We start from the raw sequence: 18,118 nt of genomic DNA on the forward strand, positions 1-18,118 counted from the left end.
TTGTGAGTGTGGCTTTAATGTTCCAGAATAATTTTATCTAACAGCAGGAGGTGGCTAGACTTCCAAACAAAATGTTCTTTTATTATAAATTATGTGAAATCTACATGAAAAGGATATTTAGTTGTAATTACAATAATAATAAATAGAAAATGAATAAAGCATCTTATAAAATATCTGTGCCTAACATGACAATAATACCCATTACAGTAAAACATAAATGGCAATATTTATAGAAAAACTTAAAATAATTAATGAAAAAATGAAGCATTTTGAACTGCTGGAAACAAAGTAATCATAGTTGAATGAACAGGAAACCAGAGCTATTCAAAAATAATGAACAATAACAACAAAGTAATTCTAAAACAATAATTTTATTTTGGAAGCTAAACAATGATGTTCCCTCTGAGAACTTACAAATTCAGTGCCATCTAAGAAACCACAGAAAAATGAACATATATCTATTATGTCTATCGCTATATGCAGTTCCTGATTTTCCTACTATTAATAGAGCAGTCATTCTTATTTATATATCTCTGTCTTACAGGAATGCTTGCTGCAATGTAACACGGTGTTAACTTGCTCCTGGGACACTTCTTTTCTTAATCTGCATGTTCACTTAGAAAAATCTCACCAAATTTTACGCTTTAATCTACATGCATACATTTATATCTCCTGCCCTGATCTTCCAGCTAATATAAAACCTCCTAGATTAAAATATTGTGATGGTTAATTCTACATGTCAACTTGGCTAGGCTATGGTATCCAGTTCATTTGGTCAAACACCAGTCTAGATGCTGTAACAATGTTGGTAGTTGTGATTAACTTTTGAATAAATAGAATTTGAGTAAAAGGATATTACTCTTCACCATGTGGACAGGTCTCATCTAATCAGGTAAAAGCATTTTGGGCAAAAACAAGTTTTCCAAAAAAACAATTCTGTCTGAAGACTGCAACATAGAGACTGTGCCTGAATTTCTCAAGACTGTAACATCAACTCATTGAATCTCCATCCCTCCAGCCTGTTCTACAGATTTTGGATTTTCCAGTCCACACAATCATTCACAAGAGCTAATTTCTTTTTTTTTCTTTTTTTTTTTTTTTTTGAGATGGAGTCTCACTCTGTCACCCAGGCTGGAGTGCAGTGGTGCGATCTAGGCTCACTGCAAGCTCCGCCTCCCAGGTTCATGCCATTCTCCTGCCTCAGCCTCCTGAGTAGCTGGGACTACAGGTGCCTGCCACCACGCTTGGCTAATTCTTTTTGTATTTTTAATAGAGATGGGGTTTCACCGTGTTAGCCAGGATGGTCTCGATCTGCTGACCTCGTGATCCGCCTGCCTCGGCCTCCCAAAGTGCTAGGATTACAGGTGTGAGACACCGTGCCCAGCCCCACAAGAGCCAATTTCTTAAACTCTCTCTCTCTCCCTCTCTCTCTCTCTCTCTGTGTGTGTGTGTCTGTGTGTGTGTGTGCGTGTGTTTGTGTGTGTGTATCTCCTATTGGAACAGTTTCTCTGGAGAACACTGACAAGTACACATACCCATTAGGAATCTATTGGACCCATTAGAGATTTTATAATTGATGTTCAAAACTGAACCCTTCCTCTTCCTTTGGGTATATATGAAATGATGGGATTCCTGAGTCAAGTGGTGATATAGTTTGGCTGTTTCCCCACCCAAAGCACATCCTGAATTGTAGTTCCCATAATCTCCATGTGTCATGGGAGGTATCCGGAGGGAGGTAACTGAATGATGAGGGTGGGTGTTTCTCGTCTTCTTCTCATGATAGTAAGTCTCATGAGATCTAATGATTTTATAAAGGGGAGTTCCCCTGCACGTGCTTTCTTGCCTGCTGCCATGTAAGACATGATTTTGCTCCTCCTATGCCTTCCTTCATGATTGTAAAGACTCTTCAGCCATGTGAAACTGTGAATCAATTAAACCTTCTCCCTTTATAAATTACCCAGTCTCAGATATGTCTTTATTAGTAGTGTGATAACAGACTAATACAAATGGTAATTCTGAAAATTACCATTAAAATAATGGTAATTATTTCTGGGCTCTATTCTATTCCATTGGTCTATGTGTCTGCTTTGTACCAGTATAATGCTGTTTTGGTTACTGTAGTAGCCTTTTAGTGTGAAGTTGGTTATGTGCTTTGAGAAATTGCCAAACTGCTTTTCATAATGACTGAAGTAATTTACATTCCCACCAGCAGTATACACGTTTTCCTCTTTCTCCACAACCTCACCAGCATCTGTTATTTTGTGACTTTTTAATAATCACCACTCTGACTGGTGTGAGATGGTATCTCATTGTGGTTTTGATTTGCATATCTCTAATGATTAGTGATGTTGAGCATCTTTTATATGCTTATTCACCATGTGTGTCTTCTTTTGAAAACTGTATTTGTATGTGTTTTCTCACTTTTTAATGGGGTCATTGATTTTTTGCTTGTAATTTTTTTTGTTTCTTACAGGTGCTTGATATTAGACCTTTGTCAGATGCATAGTTTGCAAATATTTTCTCCCATTCTGTAGGTTGTCTATTTTATTTGTTGATAATTTCTTTTGCTATGCAAAAGCTCTTTAGTTTAATTAGGCCCCACTTGTCAATTTTTGTTTTTGTTGAATTTGCTTTTGGCAACTTCATCATGAAATCTTTGCCAGATCCTGTGTTCAGAATGGTATTTCCTAGGTTACCTTGAAGGGTTTTTATAGTTTTAGGTTTTACATTTAAGTATTTAATCTAACTTGATTTGATATTTGTAGATGGTGGAAGAAAGTTTCCCAGTTTCAATCTTCTGCATATGGCTAGCCAATTATCCCAAAACCACTGATTGAATAGGGAGTCATTCCCCCATTGGTTGTTTTTGTTGGCTTTGTTGAAGATCAGATGCTTACGGCTGTGTGGCATTATTTCTGGGCTCTATTCTATTCCATTGGTCTATGTGTCTGCTTTGTACCAGTATAATGCTGTTTTGGTTACTGTAGTAGCCTTTTAGTGTGAAGTTGGTAGTGTGATGTCTCCAGCTTTGTGTAGTAGCCTTATAGTGTGAAGTTGGTAGTGTGATGTCTCCAGCTTTGTGTAGTAGCCTTATAGTGTGAAGTTGGGTAGTGTGATACCTCCAGCTTTGTTCTTTGTGCTTAGAAATGCCTTGGCTATTTGGGCTCTTTTTTAGTACCATATGAATTTTAAAATAATTTTTTTGTAGTTTGATAGAAATGGCACTGAATCTGTAAATTGTTTTGCTCAGTATGGCTATTTTAACAATATTTATTCTTCCTATCCATGAGCATGGAATGTTTTTCATTTGTTAGCGTCATCTCTGATTTATTTTAGCAGGGTTTTGTAATTCTAGCTGTAGAGGTCTTTCACCTTTTTAGCTAGCCATTTTCCTGGGTATTTTATTCTTTTGTGTCTATTGTGAATGGGATTGCATTCTTGATTTAGCTCTGGAACTTGGATGTCGTTGGTGTATAGAAATATTACTAATTTATGTACATTGATTTTGTATCTTGAGATTTTGCTGAAGTTGTGTATCAGACCAAGGACCTTTTGGGCTGAGACTAAGGTTTTCTCAGTATAGAATCATATTTTTACTAGGCATGGTGGCTCACACCTGTAATCCCAGCACTTTGGGAGGCTGAGGCTGGTGGATCATGAGGTCAGGAGTTCAAGACCAGCCTGACCAACATGGTGAAACTCCATCTCCACTAAAAATACAAAAATTAGCTGGGCATGGTGGCGTGTGCCTGTGATCGCAGCTACTTGGGAGGCTGAGGGAGAAGAATTGCTTGAAGTGGGACCCGGGAGGCAGAGATAGCAGTGAGCCAAGACTGCACCACTGCACTTCAGCCTGGGCTACAGGGCAAGACTCTATCTCAAAAAAAAAAAAAAAAAAAAAAAAAAAAAATATATATATATATATATATATATATATATTGTTTGCAAACAGGGAGGGTTTTACTTCCTCTCTTCCTATTCTGACATATTTTATTTTTTTCTCTTGCCTGACACTTCTGGCTAGGACTTCTAGTACTACGTTGAATAGGAATGGTGAGAGAATATATCCTCAAGTTACCATAAAAACACAGGCATTTGTATGTTCATCACCACATTATTAACAATAGCAAAGAAATTGAATCATCTTAAATCCCCATCAATGGTAGACTGGATAAATAAAGATGTGGTTCATATACACTATGGAATACTATGCAGCTATAATAAAACAATATTATGCATTTTACAGCAACACGGATGGAACCAGAAGTCATTATCGTAAGCAAACTAGTACAGAAGCAGAAATCCAAAAACAGAATGGTCTCACTTACAAGTGGGAGCTAGACATTGAGCACGTATGGACACAAAGACGGGAGCAACGAATGCTGGGGCCTACTTGATGGTAGAAGTTGGCAGTAGAGAGAGGTTCAAAAACTGTATATAAACTACTATACTTATTACCTGGGTGACAAAGTAATCTGTATACCAAACTCCTATGAGACACAATTTACCTACATAACACACTTGCACATGTACCCCTGAAACTAAAATGAAATTAAAAAAAGAAGAAAACTAAAATATTGTTTTTTTCCATTAACCTAATGCTTCCAGAGAACAATATAATAATTTTCAATGTAACTTCACTACACTCGATACTATGTGGTGTTTACATTATCTGAAATCTATACATGGCATTACAATCTCCATCTACTAAACTATCTGACATATTAGCCAGTGAACTTGAAGGAGGACTTGATGTATCCTGTTTGCCATCCAGTGTCCTCATAGTTGAGTCAAAAGTAAGGTATTTATTATCAGGCTTTCTTATTTCAAAACTATCTCCATTACCTTGTCTATTCCAATCTCAAAGAAGTCTCCTAGTCTAGGTATAATAGTCTTTAGGCAAGAAGTGTGGGTGTGGGTTAATAATGGATACTCTTGAACTAGCTACATAGGATTAAAGTTTTCCAGCTTTCTTTTAATGCATTTAAAATACAGTTGCTAGAATTAAAAGCAAAATATTTAAGTGCCTCAAGTTACAGGCTCACCATACATGAACATTATCACTATCGTCCTAAGATACATCTTTTGTAGTTATCGTGGAGCTGATTTATTTCCAAGCCTGGAACATGCACCCAACCTTACTGGGGATGTACTCACATAAAACAGTGATGTTATGGTGAACTTATTTATGTGATTTTATATAAATAGATTTGTATAGACCCTAGTCTCAAAAAAATGTATAACAAATACAAGTTTCAAAATATTTGTATGCTAGTGAGTTACAATTCTGGCCAAAATAACAAAACAACACACATCAAAGCAAATTTCAAATATAGAAAGAATACCATAAATGTGGCTACCTGAATTAACATAATAGTATACCCAAATCTATTAGAAATTATTGTATCTGAAATTTAATTATCTCTTTCTAGTATACATAATATATATACTATAGAACATGCACTATGTATATAGTATTTATATAGCATATAGTATTTATATAGCATATAGTATTTTATATACATTCATAATTAAATGATGTGTGTGTGTGTGCATGTGTATGTTTGTGTTTGTGTAACAGACAATACAATTTTTTTTTTTTTTTTTTGAGACAGAGTCTCGTTCTGTCGCCCAGGCTGGAGTGCAGTGGTGCGATCTCGGCTCACTGCAAGCTCCACCTCCCAGTTCCCACCATTCTCCTGCCTCAGCCTTCCGAGTAGCTGGGACTACAGGGGCCCCCCCACCACGCCCAGCTAATTTTTTTGTATTTTCAGTAGAGACGGGGTTTCACCATGTTCGCCAGGATGGTCTCGATCTCCTGACCTCGTGATCCGCCCGCCTCGGCCTCCCAAAGTGCTGGGATTACAGGCGTGAGCCACCGTGCCCAGCCACAATTTTTTTTTTAAAAAAAAAGAAACTGGCCAGGCATGGTGGCTCACACCCTTAATTCCAGCACTTTGGGAGGCCAAGGCGGGTGGATCACGAGGTCGGGAGTTTGAAAACAGCCTGGCAAAGATGATGAAACTCTGTCTCTACTAAAAATGCAAAACCTAGCTGAGCACAGTGTGGGAGTGCCTGTAATCCCAGCTACTTGGGAGGCTGAGGCAGGATAATCACTTGAACCTGGGAGGCAGAGGTTGCAGTGAGTCAAGGTCAGGCCACTGCACTTTAGCCTGGGCAAAAGACCAAGACTCCATCTCAAAAAAAAAAAAAAAAAAAAAAAAAGAAAGAAAGAAAGAAACTAAAATCTTGTTTTCTCTCTCAACTCAATGATTTCAGAGAACAATATAATAATTTTCAATGTAACTTTACTACACTAGATTCTATGGGGTGTTTATACTATCTGAAATGTATATATGACATTACAATATCCATCTACTAAACTATCTGATGTATTACCCAGCGAACTTGAAGGACTACTGGATGTATGTGTGTGTTTGTGTGAAACACAATAAAATCTGTAAACATTAGAATGGTTAATTTTATGTGCCTACTTGACTTGGCCATCGAATGCCCAGAAATTTGGTCCAACAGTATTTTTGTTGTAACTGTGAGGTTATTTTGATGAGATTAGCATTTAAATCTGTAGACCCAGTAAAGCAGATTTTCTTCCCTAGTGTGTGTGGCCCTCCTCCAAACAGTTGAAAACTTGAATAGAACAAAAAGGCTAAACATCCCAAGAGCAGTAGAGAATTACTTCTGACTGCTTTACAGTTGGAACATCATTTTTTCCCTCCCTTTGGACTGTAATTGAAACATCAGCTTATCTGGGTCTCCAGATTGCCACTACAGATCTTAGGATTTGTTACCTTGCCATCATCCATAATCATGTAAGCCAATTTCTTATAATATTTCTCTCACTCACTGTCTATGTAGATACTTCTATGAGGCATTTGCTGTGCAAGACAATGCTGATTGCCTTCAGCGCTCACTCTCAAGAAGCAAATCCTTCTTTGCTTCTAGGCCTATAATCAGTCTCGAATCTCAGCAGACTCCTAGAGGTGAGATGTCAAGTGTGATTCATGGCAAGGTGCACTACAATCCCAAAGAACTATTTGAGTTTCTAATGTTTACAGATAGAAATACAGGGGACATATGTAAGAATGAATATTAATGATTTAGGTTAGAGGTAGAAGGAACATAAACTGGATCAAGTTGAATGTATTAACCTGGACTCACAAGGCAGAGACTCTGCATTTAGTGTTGCAACTCAGAGACTTGGAAAGAACTCTGTTTAGCTCATTGTAAAAAACTATGACAAAAAATGGCATACAATGAGTAAGTTGGAAATGCCAGATCTGCTTTGGCTCAATGCATAGGAAGGGATTCAAAGACTTAGAGAGATTGGAATATTAGAGTGAATTTATTATTTAAGACCCACTCAACTACTCTGGAAGGGTCCAAAAGACATGCCTTTTTCCAAAACTGTGAGAAAGTTGTGATGGGGAACTCAGGATTCTTGAAGTGCTCTCTGATGGGTCTCTCCTGTAGGCCAAAATCATACAGTGGAAACTGCAGTGACTGAGCTGGGAAAACCAAACTCAAAGGGGTTAATTGAATCCTGGGGAACAGAGGCCAAGTGGTGGCAATCAACCACTAAAAGCAAGATGGATGTGGTTACTGCAGTGGTCTCCAGAGTCAAAGCAGAAAGCAGATTAGTCTGACTCACATATAACTACGGTGTTGACTAGTTGATCGTGCTACTCCTAGAAGTGAAAGATGTGCCAGAAGTGATAGTGAAAGTAAAAGGAAGCACACTGAATTAGCACTTGATCTGTATAAGCAGAAAGTTCTAGGTCAAGTGAACAAAATACTAGAATGAATCATAAAAACAGACAGTAATTGTCCCTTGATCAATTTCCACAGCTGATGCAGTTTACATACCAAGACTCTTTCTTCTTGTGCAAGGACCTCAGTATATTGCCAAAAATTCATACTTGTGTTTTTCCCCTAGCCTTCTCCAAAGAGATATATGGTTTTAGCCTGAGTGAGTGTGCATGAAAAAAAGAGAAATAATCAGACTTTTCAGGGGCTACTGGAAATTCTCTTTGAGCTGACTCAAATTTGGGGAGACATCTATGTCACTGTGGTCCATCAGTACGAGTACAGGCTTACAAAATTCTGGTGATCAGCAGAGCTTTAGCTCAGGTCCATCTCAAGTTGGGCCTAGTGTGTCTTCAATCCCATTTGGTTGTTATTTTCTCCATTCTGAAATGCATAATAGTAATAAATGTACTCAGCAGATGGCAGAATCACCACATGATTCCTTGACCTGTGTTGTGGGGACTATTATGGAGAAAAAGGCCAAGAAGGAGCTGCTAGAACTGCCTCTACCTATAAAATAGTAAACCAAAAGCAATGATCACCTAGAGGGATCTAAGAGATCATTGCCCCTGTTTAGGACTTCAAAGATGCAAAGGTGTTAATTCCCATGACATCTCCATTCAACTCATTTATTTGGCTTGTGCAGAAGCCAGCTGGATCTTGAAGAACAATAGTGGATTATTATAAATTTAAGCAGGTGGTTATTCCAATTGAAGCTGCTGTACCAGATATGGTTTCACTGCTTTAGCAAATTAGCACATCCCTTGGTACCTGATACGCAGCCATTGATCTAGCAAATGCTCTTTTCTCCTTCACTGTCAATAAGACCATCATAAGCAGTTTGATTCCAGCTAGTATGGCCAGCAATAAACCTTCCCTGTTCTATCTCAGGGGCATACCAACTCTCCATTTCTCTGTTATTATTGTGTACCCTGGAATCTTCCTCATCTTTTCCTATCACAAGATATCATACTGGTCCATTACATTCATGACATTATGCTAATTAGACCTAGTGAGTAAGAAGTAGCAATTACTGTAGACTGATTGATAAGACACTTTATGTCAGAGGATGGAAAAGGTATGTGACAAAATTTCTTCCCCAGTGAAATTTCTAGGAGGTCAGTGGTATGAGGTGTGTAAAGATATCCCTTCTAAGTTGAAAATATTTATTTATTGCACCCATCCTCTCCCACAACCAAGAAAAAAAAAAGGCACAATGCCTAGTGGAAGTCTTTGGATTTTGGAGGCAACATATTTTTCATTTGAGTGTGTTATTCTGGCACATTTACTGAATGACCCAAAGTGCTTCTAGTTTTAAGTGTAGCCCAGAAAACAAAGAGGCTCCGCAAAAGGTCTAGGATGCTGTGCAAGCTCCTATGCCACTTGGGTCATATGATCTAACAGATCCAATGATGCTTAAAGAGTCAGTGGCAAATAGGGGATGTATTAGTATGTTCTCACACTGCTATAAAGACATATCCAAGACTGGGTAATTTATAAATGACAGAGGTTTAATTGACTTGTCGTTCTGCATGGCTGAAGAGGCCTCAGGAAATTTACAATCATGGCAGAAGATGGGACAGAAGCAAAGGCACATCTTACATGGTGGCAGGTGAGAGAGTATAAATGAGTGAAGGGAGAAGAGTACTTTATAAACCCATCAGATCTTTAGAGAACTCACTATCACTACCCTGAGAAAAGCATGAGGGTAGCCATCTCCATGATCCAATCACTTACCACCAGGTCCCGCCCTTGACATGTATGGATTATTGAGATTACAATTTGAGATGAGAGTTTGGTGGAGATGCAGAGCCAAACCATATCAGGGTTGTTGTTTGGAGCCTGTGGCAGTCTCCTGTGAATGAATTGTAGTGCAGGCCCTTAGAAATTTTGAGCAATGTTCTGCAATACTCTGTGAATAACTATACGTCTTTTAAGAAACAACTCTTATGATACAGTTAGAATATTTGTCCCCACCCAAATCTCATGTTGAGATGCAATGCCCAATGCTGAAGGTGGGGTATGGTGTGAGGGGTTTGTGTCATGGGGGCTGATCCCTCATGACTTGTTGCTGTCTTTGGAATAGTGAGGTCTCATGAGATCTGGTCATTGAAAAGTGTGTGGCATCCCCCACTTCATTTGCTCTTGCTTCCATTTTCATCATGAGATGTGCCTGCTTCCCTTTTGCCTTCCACAATGATTGAAAGCTTCCTGAGGCCTCTCCAGAAGCAGATGTCACTGTTTCCTGTACAGCCTGTAGAACCATGAATCAATAAAACCTCTTTTCTTTATAAATGACTCGGTCTCAAGTATTTCTTTATAGCGACACAAAAAAGGCTTAATGCAGCTTGCTACTGGGTCTTAGTAAAAACTGAATGATTAATGATGTGCCAGCAATTTACCAAGCAAACTAAATTACCCATCATGAACTGGTATTATCTGATCTGATAAGCCATAAAGTTTGGCGTGCACAGCAGCACTCCATTACCAAATGGAGGTGGTATATATGTGATTGGGTCCAAGTATGCCAGGAAGGCATGATTAAGTTACATTAAAAGCGCCCCAAATGACAATAGCCATCGTTTCTTTTTGTGGCCTTATCCACATCATGGTAGTCTAAATAGCATTGTTCCTTATATAAATAACTTACATTACAACAGATAAAATATGATGACGGACTCATACTCATGGAATTCATTGGTCTTACCATATTCCCCACCATCCTGAAGCAGCTGGCTTGATAAAAGAGTGGAATGTCCTTTTGAAGTCTCAGCTACCATTGCAGTGAGGTGGTAATAGTTTACAGGATGGAGATGAGATTTTCCAGAAAGCCGGGCTTTTCATAAGGAGCATCCAACTTATGGTGATATTTTCCCCATTCCAAGGATCTCAGACCCATGAATCAAGGAGCAACCCAATAGCGAAATTGTTGCTTTCTGTACACAGGAACTTATTCTCTGCCAGCCTAGAGGTCTTAGCTCCAAGAGGAGTAATGTTTTCAACAGGAGACACAACTATTCCATGGAACTGAAGTTCAAACTGTCACCTAGCCACTTGTGGCTCCTCATGTCTAAGAATCAACAAAGATGCGAGTTACTGTGCTGGCCAGTGTTATTGATCCTTACCATCTAGCGGAAAATAGATAACTACTCCACAACGGAGGTAAGAAAGAATACATCTGAAATACAGAGCCTCCCTTTGGGCATGCCCTATGGTTAAGGTCAATGGAAAAACTACATAACCCAATCCAGGAGGAAGTATTACTGGTCCAGGCCCTTTATCAACGAAGATTTCAGTTGCCCCATTAGGTAAAAAACCATTACCAGCTCAGCTGCTTGCTGATAGGAAAGGAAATAGAGATGAACATTTTTTATCAGCTAATGATGTTGTGGACATTGTAACTTTGTACCACAACCAATTACTCACATGTTTATGGTGTTACTGGTGGAAACAAACCTACTGCACTGACAGTCATATGAAAGTATAGCACATATAATTACGTACAGTACATAACACTTCTTAATTATATTAAATGACTGTTACTGGCTTATGTATTTATAACACTATACTTTTATCTTTTATTTTAGAGTGTATTCCTTGTACTTCTATTTTTTAAAAAGTAAACTGAAAAACAGCATCAGGCAGATCCTTCAGGAGGTATTCCAGAAAAAGGCATTGTTATAGGAGATGACAGCTCCATGTTTGATACTGCCCCTGAAGACCCTCCAGTGGGACAATATGTAGAGGTGGAAGACAGTTATATTGATGAGCCTGACCCTGTGTAGGACTAGGCTAAGCGTCTATTTATGCCTTAGTTTTTCACAAAAAAATTGTAAAACTAAAAAGTAAATTAAAATTGTGAAGAAGCTTAAATAATAAAAATAGAAAGAAATACAGTTTTTGTTCAGAGGTAAAATGTATTTGTTTTTTAAGCTAAATTTCACTACACAGGAGTCAAAAAGTTTGGAAATAATCAATAATGCAAAAAAAAGCTACTGTAAGCTCAAGTTAACTTATTAAGGAAGAAAAAAATATATATATGTATATATACATTTAGTTTAGACTAAGTGTACAATATTTGTCAAGTCTATAATAATGTACAATAATGTCCTAGGCCTTCTCATTCACTCACTATTTATTCACATACTCATCCAGAACAACTTCCAGCCCTAAAAGTTCCATTCATGGTAAGTGCCTTATACAGGCATACCATTTTAAAATATTTCTGTTATATTTTTACTGTATGTTTCTATGTTCAGATCTGTGTAGATACACACCTACTTACTATTGTGTTACAATTGCCCACAGTATTCAGTATAGTCACATGCTGTAAAGGTTTGTAGCCTAGGAGCAGTAGGCTATACCATATACCCTAGGTGTGTAGTAGGCTGTGACACCTAAATTCATGTAAGTACACTCCACGATGTTCACACAATGTGGAAATTGCCTAATGATGCATTTCTCAGAACGTATCCTATCCCCTTTGTTAAGTGATGTGTGACTTTATCTAACTACCTATTTATCTCTGTATCTATACCAAGTAAGAAAGACTATTTTAAAACATGTAAGTGGATTCCCAAAACATGAGCTCATAATTTATTACTGGTCACTGATTTTGAAGAGCATTATCTCACATTAAAAAAAAGATTAACTTATTTTAAAAACAGAACAATAATTGTACTTGCCAGAAAACATTATTTAAAAATCTGCAAGAAGTCACTGAATGGATTCTTGATTTTCCTGTGAGAGATAAACAATGCTTCTGGTTAGAGTGCTTTTTCTTGTGCTAACACCTGACTGATGGGTGGATTCTAGATATATCCTCTGTAAAACAATATGATGCATCTAAAGCCATGCCAGATGGGATATCTGAGATTCTGGGAAAACTTCCTTGTAAAATTGTGTTGGCATGTGGGCAAATGCAAGCAAGCTGACAGGAGAAAAGAGTAGTCATGCAATGGCATTAAGGTTTTTAAGTTAAAATAATAATCAGCTATTCTAAGTAACATTATCATATATAAAGCATTGATTGGAATAAATGTTTTCCATGGCTCCACTCTTGTTTGGAAGAATAGTAATGATAGTGATTATTTTTAGACATAGACAAGTTAAGCATAAGTCTTAATAATTGTAGGAGTATCACCACAATTTTAGAAAATTGGGGTGTTACTGAAAAGGGAAGAACGTTTTGAAAATGCAAATTTATAAGAAATTGACAAAAAATCTTAGAAAATTAATAAGATTCTGTATACATCAGAAGCACAAAAAGGAGTACAATAAATTAAAAATATTGGTAACATTAAATATGAATGAAATGTTTGCAAAAATCCTCATTACATAATAAAATTAGTGAATAATATAAAAGAAAACATTGAAAATATATAGGTTTTGATTTTCACACATCCAACTGTTTTCTATAGTTTAATTCACTAAGCATTCTTCATATCTCCTATTTACATAGCTGATGTTGACACAAGGCAGTTAATTTTGAAAAAACTTACTTAATTTTACTATCATTCTCTGAGGAAAAAAGTGCAATAGGTTTATAGCAAATTCAAACATATTATAACTGTTGTAAATAACTTTACTCCTTTTCTTTAAACTGATTCATAATCTTTAGATGTTAAATATATATGAAATAAGAGTAGTATCATGTTATATACGTGTAGATTGAATTTATAAATGAAAGTTTTCTCCTCATTAAAAGATGCAAAGGGAACAATTTTTTTCTTTGTGCTCATGAAAGATATGAGAGGTGACAGTGAATTGTAGATACATCATATTATTTTACAGAGGATATATCTAGAATCCACCCATTGGTCAGGTGTTAGCAGAAGAAAAAGCACTCTAACCAGAAGTGTTGTTTTTCTCTCACAGGAAAATCAAGAGTCTATTCAGTGACTTCTTACAGGCTTTTTAAAATTTATTTATTTATTTATTTTTATTGAGACGGAGTCTTTGCTCTGTCGCCCAGGCTGGAATGCAGTGGCGCGATCTCGGCTCACTGCAAGCTCCGCCTCCCGGGTTTACGCCATTCTCCTGCCTCAGCCTCCCGAGTAGCTGGGACTACAGACGCCCGCCACCTCGCCCGGCTAATTTTTTGTATATTTAGTAGAGACGGGGTTTCACCGTGTTGGCCAGGATGGTCTCGATCTCCTGACCTCGTGATCCGCCCGTCTCGGCCTCCCAAAGTGCTGGAATTACAGGCTTGAGCCACCGCGCCCGGCACAGGCTTTTAAAGAAAATTTTCTGGCAAGTACAATTACTGTTCTGTTTTTATAATAATCTAATTTTTTCATATAGGATAATGGTCTTCAAAATCAGTGACCAGTAATAAACTGGGAGCTCCTGTTTTTGGAATCACTTACATGTTTTAAAATAGTCTTGCATACTTTGTCCAGGATTTCTTGGAAGACATTACTGTCATTTGTTCTGCTGATGTGTCACTTTGACAAAACTTTCAAAACCACAAGATGCCTCAAATGACTTTGTGGAAAATGCTAAATGGAAACATTGATATTTAGTGATTGTTTTCCTAAGACAAACACATTAATTATATCTTTCATGGGAATATATTAGTTTAAATACCAGGCACAAAACTGTTGATTCGGCATAGTTTATTTTGATTAAAAGGCACATATAAAGTAGAGTATAAAGGCAATGTAAGCTGGGTAGTTTACACTCCCACCTGGAAATTCTTTGAGAATTGACGAACACAATACACAGGCAAAGATTAATTAGTGTTGGAAAGAAGGAAGGATAGCATCCTAACAAGAAACAGCCCACTAAGAATGCTAGGTATTTATACTGAACTTGTTATGTTAGAAAAGACAAATGGAGCATCCTAAAATTCTGACTCTCATTAAAGAGCACAGTGGAAATGTGAAAGTGATCTTATCAAAGTATCATTAATATTGCCAAACTTGGCATGAGGGCAGATGGAGTAGAGGTAAATAGAAAAAGGAGAGATTCTTCATAATGAGATGGGCCCTTTCCCTCTTAGAAGAGTAGTCACAAGTTGAAAGTCAATGTTGTAGGAATTCCTTATGAGTAAGTTATCAAAACTGCAGCAACAACTAGTCAGATTTATATTAGAACTTGCTATTAGAACTATATTAGAAATTTTAAACAGGGAATGATACTGAATTAGCAAAGAAAATATTTTTTTTTCCAACTTGCAGTATAGTTTTATTTGACAGCACTATTTTAGAGGACTTTTTTTACTGAAATTAAATCCATATAATATACAATTTATGATCTTAACTATACAACTTAGTGCACTAACTATATTCACAATGCTGTGAAACCACCACCTTACTCTGGTTTCAAAAATTCTATATAACTTTACAAGAACACCCTGTATCCGTTAAGCAACTACTTATTATTTTCCAATTCCCTCATTAACTGGCAATTACTAATCAGCTTTATGTCGCTATCTATTTACCTATTATGGTTATTCCATATAAAAGAAATATCCAATATATGAACTTTTTGTCTTTGTTGTTTCACTTATCATACTTTCAAGATTCATCCAAGTTGTAATATGTATTAGTATTTCATTTGTTTTCGTGGTTGGATAATATTCCACTCTGCATATATACCACAATTCCTTTTTCCATTTACTGATGGATGGAAATTTGGGTTATACCCAGATTTGGGCTGGAACATACATAAACAAGTATTTACTTGAGTTCCTGTTTTTAATTCTTTGGAGTAGAAGCCAAATGCTGGGGCATACATATGGTAAATCTATGTTTAACAAACTACCAAACTTTTTTCTACAGTGGCTGTAACATTTTACTCTACCAATAGTAATAGGGTTCCAATTTTCTACCTCCTTCTCTATACTTGTTATGTTCTGTTTTCTTCTTGTATTTAACCTGTTGTTAGATAATACTTTATTTTATTTTTATTGAGGTAAAATACACATATAAAATTGACCATCTTGTGAAGTTGTGCATTATTTTGGTTTTGAATTGAATTTTAATAGCAAATGATGCTCAGCATATTTTTATACGCTTGTTGACTATTTGCATATCTTCTTTTTGTAAATTTCTATTCAACTATTCAAGTCACTTGCCCATGTTTTCATTGGATTGATTGTCTTTCTGTTGTTGAGCTGCAAGAATTCTTTATATATTCTAGATACAAAACTTATCAGAAATATGATTTGTAAATACTTTTTCCCTTTCTGCAGGTTGTCCTAATAGCATTGGATCATTAAAGGATTTTTAGGTTTTCATAACTTTTTTTTAACTTCAGGGGTACAAGTGCAGGTTTGTTACATAAGTAAACTTGTGTCATGGGGGTTTGTTGTAAAGATTATTTCATTGCCGTCATGTTAAACCTGGTACCCATTAGTTATTTTTCCTGATCATCTCCCTCATCTCAAGGGTGCAAAGAAAATATTTTTTTTGATTAAATTGCTAGAAGAAACTAAAACCAAGTTTTCTAAATTATTCCCAGAGGGAGAAACTAGGGAAAACAATAATGAAGAAAAAAACATTTAATGACAAGAAAGATAATGTGAAGATGGGTTTTGAATTAAATAAATGAAAGTTTATTGTCATTATTGACAATTAATGAAGAAGAGCTAAGGATTAAGGGATTCTCCAACATTTACCATAGTATTTAACTGTGAAAAAATAGATATAGTCTTATCAAAGTCAGCAATGAGATATACCTGCCCTGGTCTCCAATTTTTATGTATATAACACACACACACACACACACACAAACACACCCACACAAACACACACACACAAACACACACACACACACAGAAAATTCCAAGTAATGAAAGAGTATAAGAATAGGCATAGAAGAAAAAGTTTAAAAATAAATTAATATCAGTACTATTATCAAACAAATTATTTTTGTCCTTGAAAACACAAGAGTAAAACCAAAAATCTCATAGACGTCCAGGTACATGGCAATGAATGGATATATGAATACAGACTCATGAATGCATGCAAATATGTAGCTAATATTTACTTGGTTGAAATGTATCACATGCTTTCAATCATTTAAATATTAATAAAATGTAGAACACTTAATAATGAACTTATTTTTTAAATGCACAGGATTTGTAGGAATAAACAATACATAAATTTGTGTGATATAATTCTTGTTGGAATATTAAAACTGTTTGTAATTAATTTTTCCCAAAATTAGTTCATAGATTATAATAACAACAAATGTATAACTATTATTAATAACAAAGTCAATTATGATGTTTGGGTAACTTTGTAAAAGTAACAAATTATTAATTTTGACACTTTAACTTACCTCATTCCTCCCTCTAATTAATATATATATTAGTAAGTACAATGTAAAATATAACAACACCAAATGGCTACAAAAATATTATTAATAATCTGTTAAGTTGGAAGGATTTTTTAGAAAATAAATATGGAAATCATTTGTTAAGTTTTTCTCCTTCACTTATGAGCTTGAACTTTTCAACTAATGATTAATGCTTTTTTCATGAATTATCTTTTCATGACCTTTGCACACTTTTTTGAATTTTGTCTTTAAATTTTTTTTTTTTTCATTTTTAAAATTTTACTTTAAGTTCTGGGATACATGACCAGAACATGCAGGTTTGTTACATAAGTATGCACGTGCCATAGTGGTTTGCTGCACCTATCAACCTGTCATCCAGGTTTTAAGCACCTCTCAACCTGTCATCCAGGTTTTAAGCCCCGCATGCATTAGATATTTGACCTAGTGCTCTCCCTCCCCTTACCCCCCACCCCTGAATAGGCCCCAGTGTGTGATGTTCCACTCCCTATGTCCATGTGTTCTCATTGTTCAACTCCCAATTATGGGTGAGAACATGCAGTGTTTGGATTTCTGTTCCTGTGTTAGTTTAGTTGCTGATACTATAATGACACACGCACATGTATGTTGATTGCAGCACTATTTACAATAGCAAAGACTTGGAACCAACTCAAATGCCCATCAATGATAGACTGGATAAAGAAAACGTGGCACATATACACCATGGAATACTATGCAGCCATAAAAAAGAATAGTTCTCGGGAGGCTGAGGCAGGAAAATGGCGTGAACCTGGGAGGCGGAGCTTGCAGTGAGCTGAGATCGCACCACTGCACTCCAGCCTGGGCAACAGAGCGAGACTCTGTCTCAAAAAAATAAATAAATAAAAATTAATTAATTAATTAATAAAAAAGAATAGTTCGTGTCCTTTCAGGGACATGGATGAAGCTGGAAGTCATAAAATCTTTTTAGCAGCAAAAATATTAACTTTAATTTTTTCATATTTTCATATAT

The sequence above is a fragment of the Rhinopithecus roxellana genome, chromosome 18 (assembly GCF_007565055.1).
Source record: "Rhinopithecus roxellana isolate Shanxi Qingling chromosome 18, ASM756505v1, whole genome shotgun sequence".
NCBI lineage: Eukaryota > Metazoa > Chordata > Mammalia > Primates > Cercopithecidae > Rhinopithecus > Rhinopithecus roxellana.